The sequence below is a fragment of the Giraffa tippelskirchi genome, chromosome 11 (genome assembly GCF_054371585.1).
Source record: "Giraffa tippelskirchi isolate mGirTip1 chromosome 11, T2T-mGirTip1v1.2.pri, whole genome shotgun sequence".
NCBI lineage: Eukaryota > Metazoa > Chordata > Mammalia > Artiodactyla > Giraffidae > Giraffa > Giraffa tippelskirchi.
Window position 1 is genome coordinate 53,087,554 of NC_137285.1, and position 20,113 is coordinate 53,107,666.

General features: G+C 38.6%; 1 protein-coding gene across 8 annotated transcripts in view; it reads right to left on the reverse strand.

The window, feature by feature from the left end:
* The window catches only part of INPP4B (inositol polyphosphate-4-phosphatase type II B), an 802,877-nt gene that overhangs the window by 613,344 nt on the left and 169,420 nt on the right, over window positions 1–20,113 (reverse strand). The window contains exon 3 of one of the 8 annotated variants that reach the window (XM_081543592.1): window positions 15,909–16,086. The exons of the other annotated variants lie outside the window; for them this stretch is intronic. The gene's annotated coding sequence lies outside the window, so the exon portion shown is untranslated. The remainder of the gene's footprint in view (window positions 1–15,908; window positions 16,087–20,113) is intronic. 8 annotated transcript variants of the gene reach the window in all.

Here is a 20,113-nt window from a genome sequence, read left to right on the forward strand (position 1 = left end):
CACATGGTAATGTAAGTTTCCATGTTACTCTCTCCATACATCTCATCCTCTCCTCCCCTCTCTCCATGTCCGTAAGTCTATTCTCTATGTCTGTTTCTCCATTGCTGCGCTGTAAATAAATTCTTCAGTACCATTTTTATAGATCCCATATATATGCCTTAGACTATATTTATCTTTCTGTTCCTGACTGACTTCACTCTGAATAATAGGCTCTAGGTTCACCCACCTCATTAGAACTGACTCAAATGCTTTCCTATTTACGGTTGAATAATATTCCATTGTGTATATGTACCTCAACTTCATTATCCATTCATCTGTTGATGGACATCTAGGTTATTTCCATGTTCTAGCTATTGTAAATAGTGCTGCAATGAACAATGGGAAACATGTGTCTTTTTTGATTTTTGTTTCCTCAGGATATATGCCTAGGAGTAGGATTGCTGGGTCATATGGTAGTTTTATTCCTGGTCTTTTAAGGAATCTCCATACCATTTTCCACAGTCACTGTATCAATTTATATTCCCACAAGCAGTGCAAGAGCGTTCCCTTTTCTCCACACCCTTTCCAGCATTTATTGTTTGTAGACTTTTTGATGATGGCCATTCTGACTGGTGTGAGGTAATATCTCATTGTAGTTTTGATTTGCATTCCTCTAATAATGAGCAAGGTTGAGCATCTTTTCATGTGTTTGTTAGCCATCTGTATGTCTTCTTTGGAGAAGGAAACTATAAGCAAGGTGAAAAGACAACCCTCAGAATGGGAGAAAATAATAGCAAATGAAACAACTGACAAAGAATTAATTTCCAAAATATACAAGCAGCTCATACAACTCAATACCAGAAAAACAAACAACCCAATCAAAAAGTGTTTATCACATTCTTTTCAGAAGACTTTGTCACTAATGTCAATAAAAACATAAACACTGGAAAACAAGTAATATTTCTACAATAGGTAGCAAATACAATAATGATCCTTTAAAAGTCATTAAATTATGTCAATAGTAATGTAATTACAATATTATTTTTTCATTAAAAATATTATCACCATTTCCCCATAATAATCTTTAACTAAAACAAAGTGTCACTTTAGTATAAACAAATGACTGAGACAATTTGCAGAGCAAGTCTCAGGAAGAACTCAGGCAGTTTGATAACTGGATCACCATCCTGACATTTTCATGTGCCTCTCTATTATAGACTAACTCTCTTATTTAACCGACCAGGATTTAATGTTGGATGAAAATCAAACTTAGCAATGATTTACAAGACGAAATCAACAACTTATTTTACTAAGATAAAATGTTATATTAAGTGAGATAAATATAACAGTTTAATTATCAAAATGAGCACTAATTTTACATTATACAAGGTCATATCAGAATGACAGACTCAGTATTTTTAATTATCTTAATGAATTACTGTCAAAAAATTATTTCCATTTACTCTGTCACAACCCTATTCAGACATCCAACTTGCCTTATCAAGGAGTAACTATTTTGATTATGTAGAAAAACAACAAGATTTGAGAGATGAAATGAGTCCTTAATGTTTAGAAGTATTATACCATTGCATACTAAAATACTGTTTTCACGCCAGGCATGAAATATGAGGAAGCACAAGCTGATCATAATTTCATATTTTTTAGTTGGAGAGGAAATAATCAGACTGACAACATAAAAGATAGCCTCAGAATTTTGCATATATTTAAAATACACAATATTTGCTTCGGAATAAAATGTATTGCCTTGCTTCTATATGAAGCTGGACATCTTTAGAGTCTACCTTGATAAACACCAATCTTTTGTGTGTATTTATCCAATACAATATTGATTTTTCCTCCCAGTAGCGCCTATTATTTGCCATGCACAGAAATGGTGAAACAGAGTTGTTGGATGAATTAAATTGTATGCAAGATAGCTTTGTTAGGAAAAGGTCAATAACCTGTATTTCCTATGGCTGCTCAAATCTCACCAAGGTTTGTAATCAGCAGAGAGAGGTTAATCTCTAGCTATTCCCCAATCTAAGGCAGAATTTCAGGATAAACTCAGGTTCATCAACACTGAATCAATAATTCATTACTCAATGTGTCTACCCTTCTCAGGGATAAAAAGCAATGTTACTACTAATATTTTTCCTGCTTTTCATCACATTTTTTGTTAAAATGATGTTAAAGCTGATTTAAAAAAAAATGTTAATTTTTCACTTTTACAATTATTATTAAATAAATTTGCAAAGGTTTCTAATGAAAGCACCAAACAATGAACAATGAATTTATCAGTTATGCAAAAGAATAATTTTTTCTATAAAATTTAGTCCTGAGCATTTGGAGATGAGGAGATATGGAAGTTCAGCAGAGTCCAAATGAATAAGTTCTTACTAATTTATCAGCACTGCTCTACATCTGATCTAATAATAAAACATAGATAACATAAAAATAGCAATGACTCACTCACTGACAATCTGACTTTTATATCAAGGCACTGATATAAAAGTGAAACTGGTACTGCTGTTCTAACTGACTGCACAGTTGAACATCTTTAGAGTAGACATGCTGATGCTTTTCTCCAGTTTTAAGAAAGCTGGCAATGCCCCTGCCCAAGTGCAGAAGAGATAGATTCATTTTTTTTTTTACTGAAGTTTATAGTTGATTTACAATGTTTCAGGTATACAGAGAAGTGATTTAGTTGTGTGTGTGTGTGTGTGTGTGTGTGTTCTTTTTCAGATTCTTTTCCATCATAGGTTATTACAAGATACTGAATATAGTTCCCTGTGCAATACAGTAGGTCCTTGTTGCTTACCTATTTTATATGTAATAAAATTATATGTCAATCCCAAATTCCTAACTTGCCCCTGCTTCCCCTTTGGCAACCATAAATTTGTTTTCCATGTCTGTGAGTCTGTTTCTCTGGCCAGTGGCTCAGATGGTAAAGAATCTACCTGCAAGTTTGATCCCTGGGTTGCGAAGATCCCCTAGAGAAGGGAATGGCGGCCCATTCCAGTATTCTTGCCTAGAGAATTCCAGGAACAGAGGAGACTGGCGGGATACAGGCCACAGGATCACAGAGTTGGACATGACTGACTAACACTTTCACTTTTTCATTTATATAATTCTTTTGATTCCATAGATAAGTAATATTATATGGTATTTGTCTTTCTCTGACTTACTTCACTTAGTATGCTAATCTCTAGATCCATCCATGTTGCTGCAAATCGCATTATTTCATTCTTTCTTATGACTTCTTTAAGAGAGAAGTGACATGATGCTGTGTAAAACAAAAGTGCATCAATCAAAAAGAAGAGCTTATCCCATTGACTCCCGTACATGCCAAATCCTCCACGGGATGGGGGACAGAGTGGAGGTGGGCTGGGGACAGATCAGTTTCTGTGCAACGTGCTGTGGAGCACAAGGACAAAAAGCAGACTCTCCACATGCCCACTTTAAAACATGATTTGTCCCCTTATCTGTCATTTCCTTTGGTTTCTTTTGAGTGATAGTGAGATGTGGGACAATAAAAGGAGCAAGTGCTGACATGTATAGGAGCATGCTATGTGATGATGACTCTTGCAGTATTTCGATTCATATTTGTGATTGCTGAGAATAACTTAGTTGCTTCATTTTTTATTTTTTTATTTATTTATTTATTTATTTTTTATTTTTTTTATTTTTTTTTATAAATTTATTTATTTTAGTTGGGGGCTAATTACTTTACAATATTGTAATCGTTTTTGCCATACATTGACATGAATCAGCCATGGGTTTACATGTGTTCCCCTTCCTGGACCCCCCACCCACCTCCCTTCCCATCCCATCCCTCTGGGTCATCCCATTGCCCCGGTCCTGAGCCCTTGTCTCATGCATCGAACATGGAATGGTGTTCTGTTTCACATACGATAATATACATGTTTCAATGCTATTCTCCCAGAACGTCCCACCCTCACCTTCTCCCTCAGAGTCCATAAAATTGTTCTATGCATCTGTGTCTCTTATTCTGTCTCGCATATAGGGTTATCGTTACCATCTTTCAAATTCTATATATATGCATTAGTATACTGTATTGGTGTTTTTCTTTCTGGCTTACTTCACTCTGTATAATGGGCTCCAGTCATTGCATCCTTATGTTGTGAGCCCTTTCATGGATATGAGAAATTTAAGATTATTTTAAGTTCATTCAGTTCAGTTACTCAGTCATGTCTGACTCTTTGCAACCCCATGGACTGCAGCATGCCAGGCCTCCCTGTCTATCACCAACTTCCAGAGCTTACTCAAACTCATGTACAACGAGTCAGTGATGCCATTCAACCATCTCATCCTCTGTCGTCCCTTCACCTCCTGCCTTCAATCAGCATCAGGGTCTCTTCAAATGAGTCAGTTCTTCGTATCAGGTGGCCAAAGTATTGGAGTTTCAGCTTCAGCATCAGTCCTTCCAATGAATATTCAGGACTGATTTCCTTAGGATGGACTGGTTTGATATCTTTGCAGTCCAAGGGACTCTCAAGAGTCTTCCCCAACACCACAGTTCAAAAGCATCAATTCTTTGGTGTTAAACTTTCTTTATAGTCCAACTCTCATATCCATACATGACTACTGGAAAAACCATAGCTTTGACTAGATGGACCTTTGTTGACAAAGTAATGCCTCTGCTTTTTAATACGTTGTCAAGGTTGCTCATAGCTTTTCTTCCAAGGAGCATGTGTCTTTTAATTTCATGGCTGCATTCACCATCTGTAGTGATTTTGGAGCCCCCCAAAATAAAGTCTCTCACTGTTTCCATTGTTTCCCCATCTATTTGCCATGAAGTGGGACCAGATGCCATGATCTTAGTTTTCTGAATGTTGAGCTTCAAGCCAACTTTTTCACTCTCCTTTTTCACTTTCATCCAAAGGCTCTTTAGTTCCTCTTTGCTTTCTGCCATAAGGGTGGTGTCATCTGCGTATCTGAGGTTATTGATATTTCTCCTGGTAATCTTGATTCCAGCTTGTGCTTCATCCAGCCCAGCATTTCGCATGATGTAGTCTGCATATAAGGGGTGTTCTTGGGGACCCCCCAATACTGAAGTGAGAATTTAAAAATACTTATAAAGCATTTGATATAAAATAAACATAAATTTGTAAAAAGACATTTGATATAAAATAAATGTAAATTTGTAAACTCTTCCTTGATCTCTTAAAGTTATCTTTCCATACCAACTTTGGCAGCTTTTGTGAAACCTTTTCAAAGATGAAAATGAATATAAATTCATTTAATTTATAAAAAGACCAAGTCTCTTTTTTTTGTATCCATATCTTACCAAGTTTCAAAAGTCTTAATTTGGTTATTCAATGACTATGACAACCAATTTCTGAACCAAGTGTGTAATTCTTTGAAAAACTAAAACAAAGTGCTTTCTCTATTACAAGGAGTAGAAAATATTCCTGTAGAGTATTGGTGTGTGAAGTTACAAATCTCCTCCTCCCAGGGACTCTGAACATGGGATTCTGAGAAACAGACAAGGAATCGATACCTGGTATTTCATCATCAAAGAAAGTGTTCTGTTTTGAAAGCTCAATATTAATAGAAAATAATTTTGATATCTATAAGATATCAATCAGTAGGGTTGGAAAGAAGCCAAAAACAAAAATATTTTAATATTTTGGGGTGGCAGGGAAGAAAGTATTATACAATAAAAGCATTCCAATGATTATATATTATGAATATATGTACATACACATACATGATAAATGGAAATCCTCTCAGAAGAATTTAATTCTTGAGTTTTGAGATAGATGACTATTGTTGGTAAATGAAGGTTAACTCAGCCAAAAATTTTCTTATTATTTTTTGGTTGCCTAGCAATATGGCCCTAGAACTTCCTGATCAATTTAATAGAGTATATGCATGTTACACATACAGACTCCTTCGCTTAAATGTGTAGCCTTGGAAGAAGAGAAAACATCTTCTCTGTGTGTTTTGTTTGTGTGTCTGCGGAAGAGGAGGGGGACTAGAAAAGTTATTTTATAAAAACTTCGGTCGGGCACTGACAGCACAAATCAGGACCCTTGATGACAGTGGGATGGACCGCAAGACCAGAGAGACAGAAATAACTTTCACCATCAGGGAGCCTTTTGAAGGACACTGGTGCACAGACAAAGTATGGTGATTTACATGGAACACCAGACCAGCCTCCATGCAGAAGAGAAAAGGAAAAGCAAAGGGTATCGGTCTTTGATGGTTTCCAAGGGGCTTTGGTGAACAAGCTATAGAAGAGAGAAATACTATCTACAACTTGGAAGATAAAAGGACTACTCAACAGGCTTATAGGAGACAACCCCGTGTCTACCAATAGTTGGGAAAGAAGTGGGACAAATGCCTTTTTGTCAAGTTACTGTGACCCTACTTTTTATTCTCTAGGCTGGAAGCCCTGGGAATATAGGAATCACATATGTAAACAAACCAGCAGATCTGAACACAATCTATTTACTATTAAAACAAGTGTTACTATGGTGGTTTAGTCATTCAGCAGTGTCTGACTCTTGCCACCCCCTGCACCCCGTGGACTGTAACTCACCAGGTTCGTCTGTCCATGAAATTCTCCAGGCAAGAACACTAGAGTGGGTTGCCATGCCCTTCTTGAGGGGATCTTCCCAATCCAGAGATCGAACCCAAAGTCTCCTGCATTGCAGGCAGATTCTTTATTGTCTGAGGCACCAGGGAAGCCCTGTTAGTATAGAGTGTTAGTACAGAGTGACCTAAGCAAGGGAGTACCAGAGCCAAAGCTTGTTGAGGAGAGGGAAGGAGATCAGGGAAACCTTCACAGAGTAACTGGTGCTTGAATAGAGTCAGGAAATGTGACTATACCTTTGCCAGGCAGCAGCAGGCTTGATGGGCATTCCAGGCAAACATACAGAGGCAAAAGAGAGCATGGTGTGTTCCTGGACTAGCCATTTTTTGAGTAGACTAAAGCATAGGGTATACAAGCAGATGAAGAGACAATAAATCTGTAAAGGTATAATTTGGGTTTGTCCATCGCAAAGCTCCTTCAATTAGGATGTATCATAGAACTTTCTTTGGAATTTTTGCAGTTAGCATGCTTGCAAGTGACGGGTGGAGGGAGTTGCTACTAACAAGGTTGCCCCATGGATATGTTTGCCAAGATTTGGTTGGGTTTTATGAAAACACACACACAACTGGACATTGTTAAAAGGCAATCTGGTCCTTCGTGAGGGCTTCTCAGGTGGCACTAGTGGTAAAGAACCTGCCTGCCAATGCAGGAGATGTAAGAGACACAGGTTCGGTCCCTGGGTCAGGAAGATCTCCTGGAGGAGGGCATGACAACCCACTCCAATATTCTTGTCTGGAGAATCCCAAGGACTGAGGAGCCTGGCAGACTACAGTCCATAGGGTCATACAGAGTCAGACACGACTGAAGCAACCTAGCACACAAGCATATACACACCTTCATGAATGGCTCTACCAGAAAGGATTACACATGCATGACCCCACTGTGGGGACTCGATATATTACTACCAAAAGGTTTCATATAAACTGTCCAAGAGCATACAATTACTTATTTACAGGGCTACAAGTGGAACTATATTTTCAGACAGGAGTTCAGTCTAAGTTAAACACTGAAGGCTACTACAAAAATTCCTTCCCCCATCTCTCCACTCCTACTGAGGCAAAAGACCTCCACTACTAGTAATTTTCAAATAGCGCAACGGGCACAGAATTTACAAAGGCCTGAGAATTTAGAAGAGTGGCAGAAACACAGTTTGGTAATCTAAAAATTAAAACTCTTCATTTAATTATGATTTTGTATCTGTCATTAATATTTCACTGCATTTCCCCAAGTGTTCAAGGACATGAGTTTTAAAAAGGCAACCATAATACTCAGCCACAGCCACTTCAGCTTGCAATGAAGAGCCAAAATGTGTTTAATTAAATAAGACCTTTTAGAACTAACAACCAAAAAAGATGTCCTTTTCATTATAGGGGACTGGAATGCAAAAGTAGGAAGTCAAGAAACACCTGGAGTAACAGGCAAATTTGGCCTTGGAGTACAGAATGAAGCAGGGCAAAGACTAATAGAGTTTTGCCAAGAGATGCACTGGTCATAGGAAACACCCTCTTCCAACACAAGACACTGCACATGGACATCACCAGATGGTCAATACTGAAATCAGATTGATTATATTCTTTGCAGCCAAAGATGGAGAAGCACTGTACTGTCAGCAAAAACAAGACCAGGAGCTGACTGTGGCTCAGATCATGAACTCCTTATTGCCAAATTTAGACCTAAACTGAAGAAAGTAGGGAAAACCACTAGACCATTCAGGTATGACCTAAATCAAATCCCTGACGATTATATAGTGGAAGTGAGAAACAGATTTAAGGGACTAGATCTGATAGAGTACATGATGAACTATGGGCAGAGGTTTGTGACATTGTACAGGAGAGAGGGATCAAGACCATCCCCCAAAAAAAGAAATGCAAAAAGCAAAATGGCTGTCTGAGGAGGCCTTACAAATAGCTATGAAAAGAAGAGAAGCAAAAAGCAAAGGAGAAAAGGAAAGATATACCCATTTGAATGCAGAGTTCCAAAGAATAGCAAGGAGAGATAAGAAAACCTTCCTCAATGATCAGTGCAAAGAAATAGAGGAAAACAATAAAATGGGAAAGAGTAGAGATCTCGCCAAGAAAATTAGAGATACTAAGGGAATATTTCATGCGAAGATGGGCTCAGTAAAGGACAGAAATGGTATGGACCTAACAGAAGCAGAAGATATTAAGAAGAGGTGGCAAGAATACACAGAACTGTACAAAAGAGATCTTAACGACCCAGAGAGTCATGAGGGTGTGATCACTCATCTAGAGCCAGGCATCCTGGAATGTGAAGTCATGTGCGCCTTAGGAAACATCAGTATGAACAAAGCTAGTGGAGGTGATGGAATTCCAGTTGAGCTATTTCAAATCCTAAAAGATGATGCTGTGAAAGTGCTGCACTCAATATGCCAGCAAATTTGGAAAACTCAGCAGTGGCCACAGGACTGGAAAAGTTCCGTTTTCATTCCAATCCCAAAGAAAGGCAATGCCAAAGAATGCTCAAACTACTGCACAATTGTGCTCATCTCACATGCTAGTAAAGTAATGCTCAAAATTCTCCAAGCCAGGCTTCAGCAATACATGAACTGTGAATTTCCAGATGTTCAAGCTGGTTTTAGAAAAGGCAGAGGAACCAGATATCAAATTGCCAACATTTGTTGGATCATCAAAAAAGCAAAAGAGTTCCAGAAAAACATCTATTTCTGCTTTATTGACTATACCAAAGCCTTTGACTGTGTGGATCACAACAAACTGTGAAAAATTCTTAAAGAGATGGGAATAGCAGACCACATGACCTTCCTCCTGAGATATGCAGGTCAGGAAGCAACAGTTAGAACTGGACATGGAACAACAGACTGGTTCTAAATAGGAAAAGGAGTACGTCTAGGCTCCTTGACGTATATTGTCACCCTGCTCATTTAACTTATATGCAGAGTACATCATGAGAAACATTGGGCTAGAAGAAGCACAAGCTGGAATCAAGATTGCCAGGAGAAATATCAATAACCTCAAATATGCAGATGACACTACCCTTAGGACTGAAAGTGAAGAAATTAAGAGCCTCTTGATGAAAGTGAAAGAGGAGAGTGAGAAAGTTGGCTTAAAGCTCAACATTCAGAAAACTAAGATCATGGCATCTGGTCCCATCACTTCATGGGAAATAGACGGGAAAACAGTGGAAACAGCAGCTGACTTTATTTTGGGGGGCTCCAAAATCACTGCAAATGGTGAATACAGCAATGAAATTAAAATATGCTTACTCCTTGGAAGGAAAGTTATGACCAAGCTAGACAGCATATTAAAAAGCAGAGACATTACTTTGCTGACAAAGGTCCATCTAGTCAAGGCTATGGTTTTCCAGTAGTCATGTATGGATGTGAGAGTTGGACTATAAAGAAAGCTGAGAGATGAAAAATTGATTCTGTTGAACTGTGGTATTGAGGAAGACTCTTGAGAGTCCCTTGGACTGCAAGGAGATCCAACCAGTCCATCCTAAAGGAAATCAGTCCTGAGTGTTCGTTGGAAGGACTGATTTGAAGCTGAAACTCCAATACTTTGGCCACCTGATGCAAAGAACTGACTCATTTGAAAAGACCCTGATGCTGGGAAAGATTGAAGGCAGGAGGAAAAGGGGCAACAGAGGATGAGATGGTTGGATGGCATCTTCGACTCAATGGACATAAGTTTGGGTAAACTCCAGGAGTTGGTGATGGACAGGGAGGCCTGGCGTGCTGCAGTCCATGGGGTCACGAACAGTTGGACACAACTGAGTGACTGAACTGAACTGAAATATATCTTGGTTGCGTTATTCCTACAAGAGAAAAAAGACACTTCTCTGATACTAATTATTTGGCAAAATTATAACTGGACTAAATTAACATAAGACTATAAAAAAATTAGCCAGAGTATTAATCCAAACCTCAAAAGGTCAGTCTGAGCGCTGCATGCTGGTTATATATTAATAGAAGGGAGTAAATCAAAGAACGTGTGTATGACTTTGAACATTTCTAAATTTTAGTATATTTTAAACTGCTGCCCCCCAAAAGTGGATATTTATCTTCTCTGACATTATTCCCTGATTCAGACTTAAGTATGTCTTCCATAATTCTGAAAGGAGTAACGCTGAGTGATATATCAAAGGTACACTGCGGCTTCAGATATGCTGCTTCCCTTTTACAAGCCATGGCAATATTACTTAATGAGCAGAAGCTGACTTCTGCCAATACAGTCTTCTACTTGCCTGAGACAGGGAAATAGATAGTACTTTATAAGAACATTTGAATATTTACCATTTTATAGATCCTCCTTTACTGCAGAGAAGAGGAAAAAAGCCAGTTGCACTTTAGAACAATCCTTCATTGGGGAGACATTTTTAGTAAGTAATATTTCAAAGACTGTTCAAGGGTGAAAACATGTTTTATAAACAATAAATATTTTAGTGACTCCATGGTGAAAATTTCATAGTATGGGTTTTTTATATGTTCTTCCATTCCACTATCTGCAGTCATTTCTAAAAATACAAATGGTCAAGAGTTTCCTACCAAGCTAAACTCATCTGTAAATTTCTGCATCAATTACGGTTTCTCTAGAATCAGATAGGTTTCTATGTATTTGTAAATGTATCCATAGTATTTAAAAAATACTTACCAAGACAACTGACTTAAATAGGTAAGTCTGTGAAAATTATCTACTGTTGTATAGTAACAAGAGATTAACTTTATAGAGTAAATGCACCATGGATTCAAAAATAGATTATTGAAGTTAGTGAAACAAACTACAAGGCACATGTCTGTATCCTAGAAAGCTTATTTTCAACATTGGATGCATCTGAACCCTTAAGATGCTGATCTGATTTTCCAAACCTGAGAACTGGAATTAAGACAGGAAATATCAAGACTTTCAAGACTTTATCTTCTGTTCCCTAGATAGCCCATAAGGGTTTATTAAATTCTCTAGAGTGTTTAAATGCTTAAGCAAATATTCTAGTTCTCAATTAATGGAAAGTGGAAGTCAAGACAAGCTTAGGGAGGAAATGAAAAAGTCACCAACAGTAGTTTAAGAATGCTGAGCGGGGGAAACACTGATTCTGATAACCTTGGCTGCCAATTTGAAAAGCAATATATAGTTGTATCATGCATCAAACCCAAGAAAAGAAGTCCAAGTTGAGAATCAATCTGAGTCCAGTTGGCCCTCTGTGAGAGCTGCCCTGGTTGCATAACATGTACCCCCAAACAACTTCAATTATAAATGATTATCTTCATTTATTCCCGGGCTCCATATGCAATCTAAAATTTGGAAAAATAAGTCTTTCTTAAGAGAGAATAACTCCAACAAAGAGAAGATTATGTGTCTCCTTTAAGTTCTTTTCCTCTAGAATTTAGAAACCAGGCCATCTGACCCAAGAAAAATTGGACAGCAGAAAATATTCATTATGTAGGAGTTACAGGATGATGACTAAGACTTGTTATTAAGAATAAAATAGATTTGAAGAAGAAAATTTGTTGTTAGGAAAGGCTTTATTTCCTGATCAATGGAAACAGTGATGATTTCAGAAGGAAAAAAAATCAGGATTCTTGAGAAAAGTGAGGAGAAACAAAAAGTTTTGCAACTAGTAAGATGGGGGATTTTTTTTTTTCAGGCTTTTAATCTTTTATTTTTTTAATAAATGTATTTATTTTAGTTGAAGGCTAATTATTTTACAATATTGTGGTGGTTTTTGCCATACATTCACATGAATCAGCCATGGGTTTACATGTGTTCCCCATTCTGAACCCCCCTCCCACCTCCCTCCCCATCCCATCCCTCTGGGTCATCCCATTGCCCCAGCCCTGAGCATTTGTCTCATGCATCGAACCTGGAACGGTGTTCTGTTTCACATATGATAATATACATGTTTCAATGCTATTCTCTCAGAACGTCCCACCCTCACCTTCTCCCTCAGAGTCCATAAGACTGTTCTATGTATCCGTGTCTCTTATTCTGTCTCGCATATAGGGTTAATTGAAAGATAACAGTGTTGAGAGTTACTAAAAAAGAACATCAGATAGAAGATGTGAAATTGACCCACTGACAAAAAACTGGCTCTAAGGCAGAGAGGAGCTGAGAGGATTATGCCAAAGGAGACATAAGATTAGAAAGAGCATTTGATTACTTTTACTTATTAATTTTCAATTCATTTCAAAAAGGTTTCAAAGGCCTTCCTAAAATAGCTACAATACCAAAGTACAAACTTAATCAATGAAAAACAAAATGAGAAAGACAGAAATTAACCACCGAAAATTCTATAAAGCTCTGATTGGAGTTTGGACACAGAAATACAGAGCATAAGATCTTCCAGAATTGCTTGAGCTGAGAAACAAATTCAGTTTTAATTTTTCCTGGATTCAAAGCAAAAAGGGATGCAGAGAGAGTGAAGTTACAAATTTTTTCTCTTAGTGGACTGTCCTTCCTCAGTGAAACCCTTGAAGGAAAACAAAAGCCTAGGGCTAGCCCAGGTAACATGAGATGTGAGGGTTCAGCAGGGCAAAGCCAGACGGGGAGATGATACCAGGAACAGCAAGAAAGCGGGAGGCATGGAGAACACCAGGGCCTCTTGGTTGCTGTATCTAAATTGCTAGGAATAGAAGACAAGTCCTGGTGACTATGAACGATACGGATGATATTCGCTGAGATGTTCCCAACAGTGTGGGATGTTGTGGGACTCTCCACATACATAACCCAGGTGCCACACTTTTCATCTCTGGCAGGCTCAGGTACCACCTGTCCTGCCAGGAAGACAGTGTCCTTGTCCCCGTACCAATCTCTGCCCTGCCCGCCCCCATTCTGTAGTTCCCTCTCCAGGCAGTCCCTTCCATCTTATCCTAGAGAACACCTGCCCCACTGTGACAGGACTAACTTTAATCCATGGCTCTTCGCCTCACAGAAACACAACCTTAAGCTGACAGCATAGGTGACCAGTTCACCCTCCCATGACCCGCAGTCGACAGATGGAGAGCAAAGCTGCCTTCAGCCTTCTCCTACAGACACCTGTCATTTCCAGCCCATCATCTTTTCTCGTCTTACAGTATTGTATTTCAGATCATTTTGTCTTCAGGACATTTTCCTCAGTCATTTTATCACCAGAATGAGCTATGAAATCATTACTAATTCATTGTCTTTAGTAAATAACTGAAGGCTATTTTCTCATCATGTATCTCACATCTGCTGCAGGCAATATAATTTGTTTTCTTTATGAATATTGAAGTAAGAACAAGATTCTAACAGGAAGTACTTCAGGACCACACACACGCCCCTAAGGTGGTGCTAGAGGTAAAGAACTCAGCGGCCAACACAGAAGATGTCAGAGACCGGGGTTCGATTACAGGGAAGATCCCCTGGAGGAGGGCATGGCAACCCCTTCCAATATTTTTGCCTGGAGAATCCCATGGACAGAGGAGCCTGATGGGCTGCAGTCCATGGGGTCACAAAGAGTCAGACATGACTGAAGCGACTGAGCGCACACACACGGACACACTATGATGTTTCTTGACTCCATTGTCTGTACATGTTATTTTCTTTTCTCTGGGATATTTTACCACAGCATTTTTACCTGGCCAGTATTACTCTTCCAAGTCTCATCTTTTGTGATACATGTCCTGAGTCATCTCAGGAAACCAATGGTTCTCTTTTGTGTGATGACTGCTCCTTGTATAGACACTAATAGGAAAAAAAATCTCTCATAGAAATTAATTAATATATTTGTTGGGTATACTCTACTGAGAAGGACTAGTACTTCAAGTGGAGGTCCCAGTACATTGGCAGACAATAAATTTTTGTGCAATAAGTGAATTTTTTTCAAATTGCAATATCTTACACACAAAAAAATGTTAGAAGTGCTTTCAATAGGCAGTGCCAAGCTATCCATGATAATCTACTTGCTTAAGTTTAAACCAAGAAATTATGATTCCTTCAGCAGACTCTGTTTCAGGGCCATTTTGGAATAAAAGGGCTATGAATTATTAATATTTGAAGAACTAGTGATATTACTCTATTTAGTAGTATCAAGTCTCAAGATCTGTGATACTAAACTTCTTAAAGGAGTAGCCCTAACTGATAGTATAGTTTGTATGGGACACAGTATGGTTCACGTTAGAGCATTAAAAAGTATCACAGTTGTTAGGGATAAACATTTTGAGTAAAAAAATTCAGCTTCATACAAATGCATATGTCATATACGGTGGAGGAATTCTTTAGAAAACAGTATTTATCTGCCTCCTTTCCTGTGGAGCTTTGTTCACTGGTACTAAGTTTGGTTTCATGTAATTTTAAAAGTCAAACTTTATCATGCAAAACAGAAGGAAGGAAGGAAGGTAGGAAGGGACAGACAGAGAAGGAGAGAAAGAAAAGAAAGATAGATAGATATGAACTACCATCTGCAAGATAAAGTGAATTGACATTTATATATTTAATAATCTTTTCCATGATGTAGTATCTTTTGTATTGCTTTGGCGTATAATTAAGAAAGTGAGTGACATGCTGAGCTATATTTTGCTGATAAGAGATCTGGTCACCATCAGCACCATGCCTTTCCAGGTCAGCATCCAGTTCTTAATATCCTTTTAAGACACAATAGAGCATCTTTTATCGATCCATTAATATATGACTCAGGTGTGCTACAAAGCACACAATCACTGCCTAAGAACTCGAGCCAACAAAGTGCCGGCATGTAGGGTAACATGATCTAGAGGGTTTTGGCCTAAATACAACACAGAGAAAAATGTTTCAAAGGTCATTTTTGTTCTTTTTAGACTAGAGAAAATATTCACCATATAAAATAAATAGTACAAGAGTGCAGCAAGGAAAAGACATACAAGGAGAGAAAGATGTATTTTGAAATAAGGCAAAAGTCTTCTAATTTTGACTTCCCACTCCCCAATTTCAACAGTGGTTTCATCTGCTGTCTCCCCTCTTCTGCATCAGCTCCCCACAAGGGACCTGGCTGCCTTCAAAATTTTCTTCCCTTAAAAAGACTAGGTTGGGGCTTACTGTGCTCTTGATTTAGTGTCAATTTAACATTGAGACAATCTTGAAAGAAACTCGGCTCCCCTGCAGGGAACTGCTGGAAAATTGGCCAAAAGGACCAGAGAAGGCATTGTAAATGGTCACCTCCCATCTCTCCAACTGTCTCCCTGGTGCCATCAACTTCATTTAAAAAATAAAATTAGACTTTTTAAATGGCTCCCAGTACTGACTTTTATATCTCAGTGAATAGTGAAATTGACTGTGTTGTAAAGGACAGCAGGGGATAGAAATTAGTCTGGAGGGCCTCCAGTACCTGCCCACTCACCCACCTCCAGAGACCTGGAATCACAGGTCCCAGACCTTTTCGCTAGCAGCTGTTTTTAGAGACGCATACTCAGAAGGTGTTTACAGCCAACAACTGGTCTCTTCTCCACCGCTGTTTCAAGTTCTGAATATAATTCTCAGTTATCACAAAGCCTACAATTCAGTCCATGATGACCAGCTGACCTGTGGGATTGACAAAACGAAGTACTCAGCAGGAACCATCTGTTAAAACCCATCACCATGAGATGATGAAGCTCTAAGCGCATCTCAGTCCCCAAATGCGTCTCATTTCCTTCTCATCTTGACATGATCTTCAGCTGTAACTGTCACCACATTTTCCAGGAAACTCTTAAAGTCCAGCGAAGAAACTCAGAGGGAAATGATAGCTCTTTTGACATCAAGACACGTATGTGGTTTTGAAGCATTTTGAAAGAGAAAAAAAGCAGTGAGTCCAAAATGCCTACAAGGGCAGGCTTTTTGCTGTTGTGTGTTTTAGTATTCAGGATCTACAGCATACTACAACAGATGCCACAAAGTCCATGTTTATAAAGCAGATGCTACCAGAAAAAATGTCTCCTGATTAATCCTGTAACACTCAGGCTGTGCACTTAATAAGGTCAAACAGTGATACACATTTATTAGAATCACCAAGAGGTGGGAAACCACTGCAGAAAATGTCAGAGCAGGTACCCTATGTCTCAAAATCATTAATGAGATTGCACCTACTTATCCATCAACCTATCCAGATGGAGAAATACAATCTCCGCATCCTAGTTACCTGACTCAGATAGCCTCGACTTATCCTCTGAGTACAGAGTACTCCACTTGCCATCTCTCTTCTCTAGACTTCTTCAGGCTAACTCAGGAAACAGAGAATGTGGGGTGGATACATACCGACTACAAAATCCCAAACTACTGACCTTGGGTTTCAAAGACCCCTTTGTCTATGCGTTTCCTTTGAGACACAAAGTGGGGCTCCACATTCATAAACTTAAGGGAGACTAAGAAGGCTTGAGTTCCATGTCTGACTCTGTCACTCACCAGCCAGGTGGGCCCATCACTTTCCTGGGCCCCACTGCCTCCTCTGGAATGGGAGGGATGGATCTGGCAACCTGAGAACCCCTTTCCACTTAAAGTTGAATTATCCAGTGTTCTCAACACAAACTAATACTGGATCTTCATACAGAACAGAAAGCTTAAGGGCCACAAGAAATGATTTCTCTATTCCACTAAAAACCTCATTCAGAAGCCACAAATTGGACAAACCAGGTTGGGTTCCCACATGACTTACTGTTTAAATAGATTACTAGAAACAGATAAACGAACAATACTGGAAGAGAAATAAATACTGAAGACAAAAACAATACAGAATATTAAAAGTATCCTTCCCATCATTTTGTAATTCATTCCTTTCTCTTTGCTAACAGATTTCCAGTGAACCTAAAAATGTTCTTGGACTTAATTTAACAAAATGTTCTCTGATTAAATTACTTAATATTCTTAATAAATATATTTGCTTTTACTATATGCACAAGGATACAAGGTGAAGTTCCTCAGGAAAATCTTTTTTCTATTGTAGGAGCAAAGTCTTAAGAAATAGCCACTTTCTTCTTTAAAAACTAACTGTATTTTACTATTGACCCAGTAAGAAAATAAGGTCCTAGGGAAGGGACATGTGTGACTAATTCTGTGTTACCTAGAACATCTTCTTATCCATCTACTTGATTTTTATTTTGAGTATTAAACAACACTTATGCCTGTGCAGTAACATTTACAAAATAATCTATAAATTGCACAAAACATTACTTGCAAAATAATCCCCTTTATGAAGACATCAAAATGACTGACTATTTCAGGACTGCACAAAGTTCTGAAATCAAGGTCCAATGAGCCAGGAAACTGAAGAGCCCCAAATATGGAGCTAATTCTCAGACAGCCCTGCCAAAGTTGAAGCATGCATTCTGTTAGGCAGAAAGCTCAAAACAAATGATTCTGCCAAAACTGAACAGCTATTTTGTTTCCAAATAAGTGAACTTAAAAAATTAATACATTGAGAGAAGTTTTAATAATGCTGAAAACATTCTTTTCTATGTAAAAGATCTAAATGTCTTAGTCCTTAATGTATTGTTAAGCAAAGAATCAAGTATGTGATTGTCACATTCCTCATGCAATTATCTGTAAATTGGTAGCTTATTTTTATTTTTTAATTTAAATTTTATTTTATTTTAATGGGAGGATGATTACAACACTGTGATTGTTTCTGCCATACATCAACATGAATCAGCCACAGGTATACACATATCCCCTCCCTCATAAACCTCCCTCCCCATCCCACCCCTCTAGATGTCACAGAGTCCAGACTTTGAGCTCCATGCATCATACAGCAAATTCCCACTGGCTATCTATATTACATATGGTAATGTATATGTTTCAATACTACTCTCTGAGTAGCTTATTTTTAAAATACTATGCTCAAGTCTATGATTAGAAATAACTGGTTGAAGGAAAAATAAGATACTGTATCATGTGGTTATCAGCATGTCTCAAAGGTGGGAACCTATCCAACATATATGATTTAATAAACTGTGTGTTAAATCAGTTACATAATGCTCATTAAGACAGCTTCAGTGCTCTATTCAGCAAAGTACTAAGTTATCCATCCATAGTGCCAACTGCAACCAAACCTTAATTGTTCAATGGAGGTCTCAATGGTTATATGCATGCCATTCACACAAATGAAAGCAATATTTATCAGGATGTTAACTTGAAAGTGAAGCGAAAGTGTTAGTCACTCAGTCGTGTCCAACTCTTTGTGACCCCATGGACGGTAGCCTGCCAGGTTCCTCTGTCCATGGGATTCTCCAGGCAAGAATACTGGAGTGGGTAGCCATTCCCTTCTCCAGGGGATCTTCCCAACCCAGGGATCGAACCTGGGTCTCCTGCATTGCAGGCAGATTCGTTACTATCTGATGGGATGGGCCAGGAAGAACCAAAACCTGGACACTGTCACTCAAGTCAGAGGTCAGATTCTAGGAGCACAAGCAGGGACTGTGAGAGCGAGACAGGTGCCTTGGATCAAGCAGGAAAATGTTGAGTGTCAGAGGAGTGCTTGGAAGATGAAAAGATTAGGAAGATACTAGGAATCTAGAAAGACAGTGTTTAGGGTCAAGTAAGGTAGATAATGACACCGGTCTAATGAATGAACCAAACTGCATTCTGATCCTAAAACAGGTCATTTCCTCTCTGCCCTGTTCCATGCCTTCTAAGATAGAGGGTGTTCCTAGACTTACTAGCACTGACTATAGTCCTTAAGAGACCGAAAATCCACAGAAGAACTTCACAAGAGATTCTCATACAATAACCAATCTCATTTCATAACTGCCTAGCAGCTCCAGGAGAGAATTGTAAAACAAGACTGTCACCCTCAAAGAGAATAATACCTAGCTGAGGGGATAAAATATACACCCACATCTGTGCAAGGCAATAATTGACCCAGTGCCTAACCCTGTGACACAAGCACTCATCTAGCTCCAAGATCTGCCTCTTAAACAAATACACCACCAGGGTCTACCCAACTCCATCACTTACTTCTCTGCTTACACTCACTGAAGCTATCTTATCCTGGCATCTGCAGGGCCCACTCAACCCCTGCCTCCCTCTCTCTCACCATCAGCTACCACTTACATAGCTCTCTTAACATCTCAAAATTAGGCACTAGACAGTCATCCATTTTTGTGCCTCTCAATCCACCAAGGCTTATCATCCAGCCCAGTGAGGGTCCTAGTGATGGGGCAAATTGGGTAACACAAAGGATATCCAAGCAAAAGTAGGTTTATAGTTCTATCCTTTTATTGTAAAATTACTTATTCTATTACCTCCCTTTACAGGCTTTACTTGTTTTTATAAAAGCACTTTCCTCCAGCAAGGAAGCGGGTAAAATCTCAGTGTGCAGCCCAGCACACTCCATTGTATGCCTTTATTCTTAAGATGGTGAGTCCGAGAGAGTGAAGTACAATAGGGAAGTTGGCAAGCTTTCACTTTCTCTTAGTTTAAAAGTGTATCAGTTAGAGTTTATTATCCCAATGATAAATTAGAAAAAACAAAAAACAAACTTCTTCGAATCACATCTTAAACATCTAATGCTGTTGTCAGTTGTAAGCAGCCTAAGCTATGGTTGTTATTAAATTATCTGTTATACAGTACTTCATAA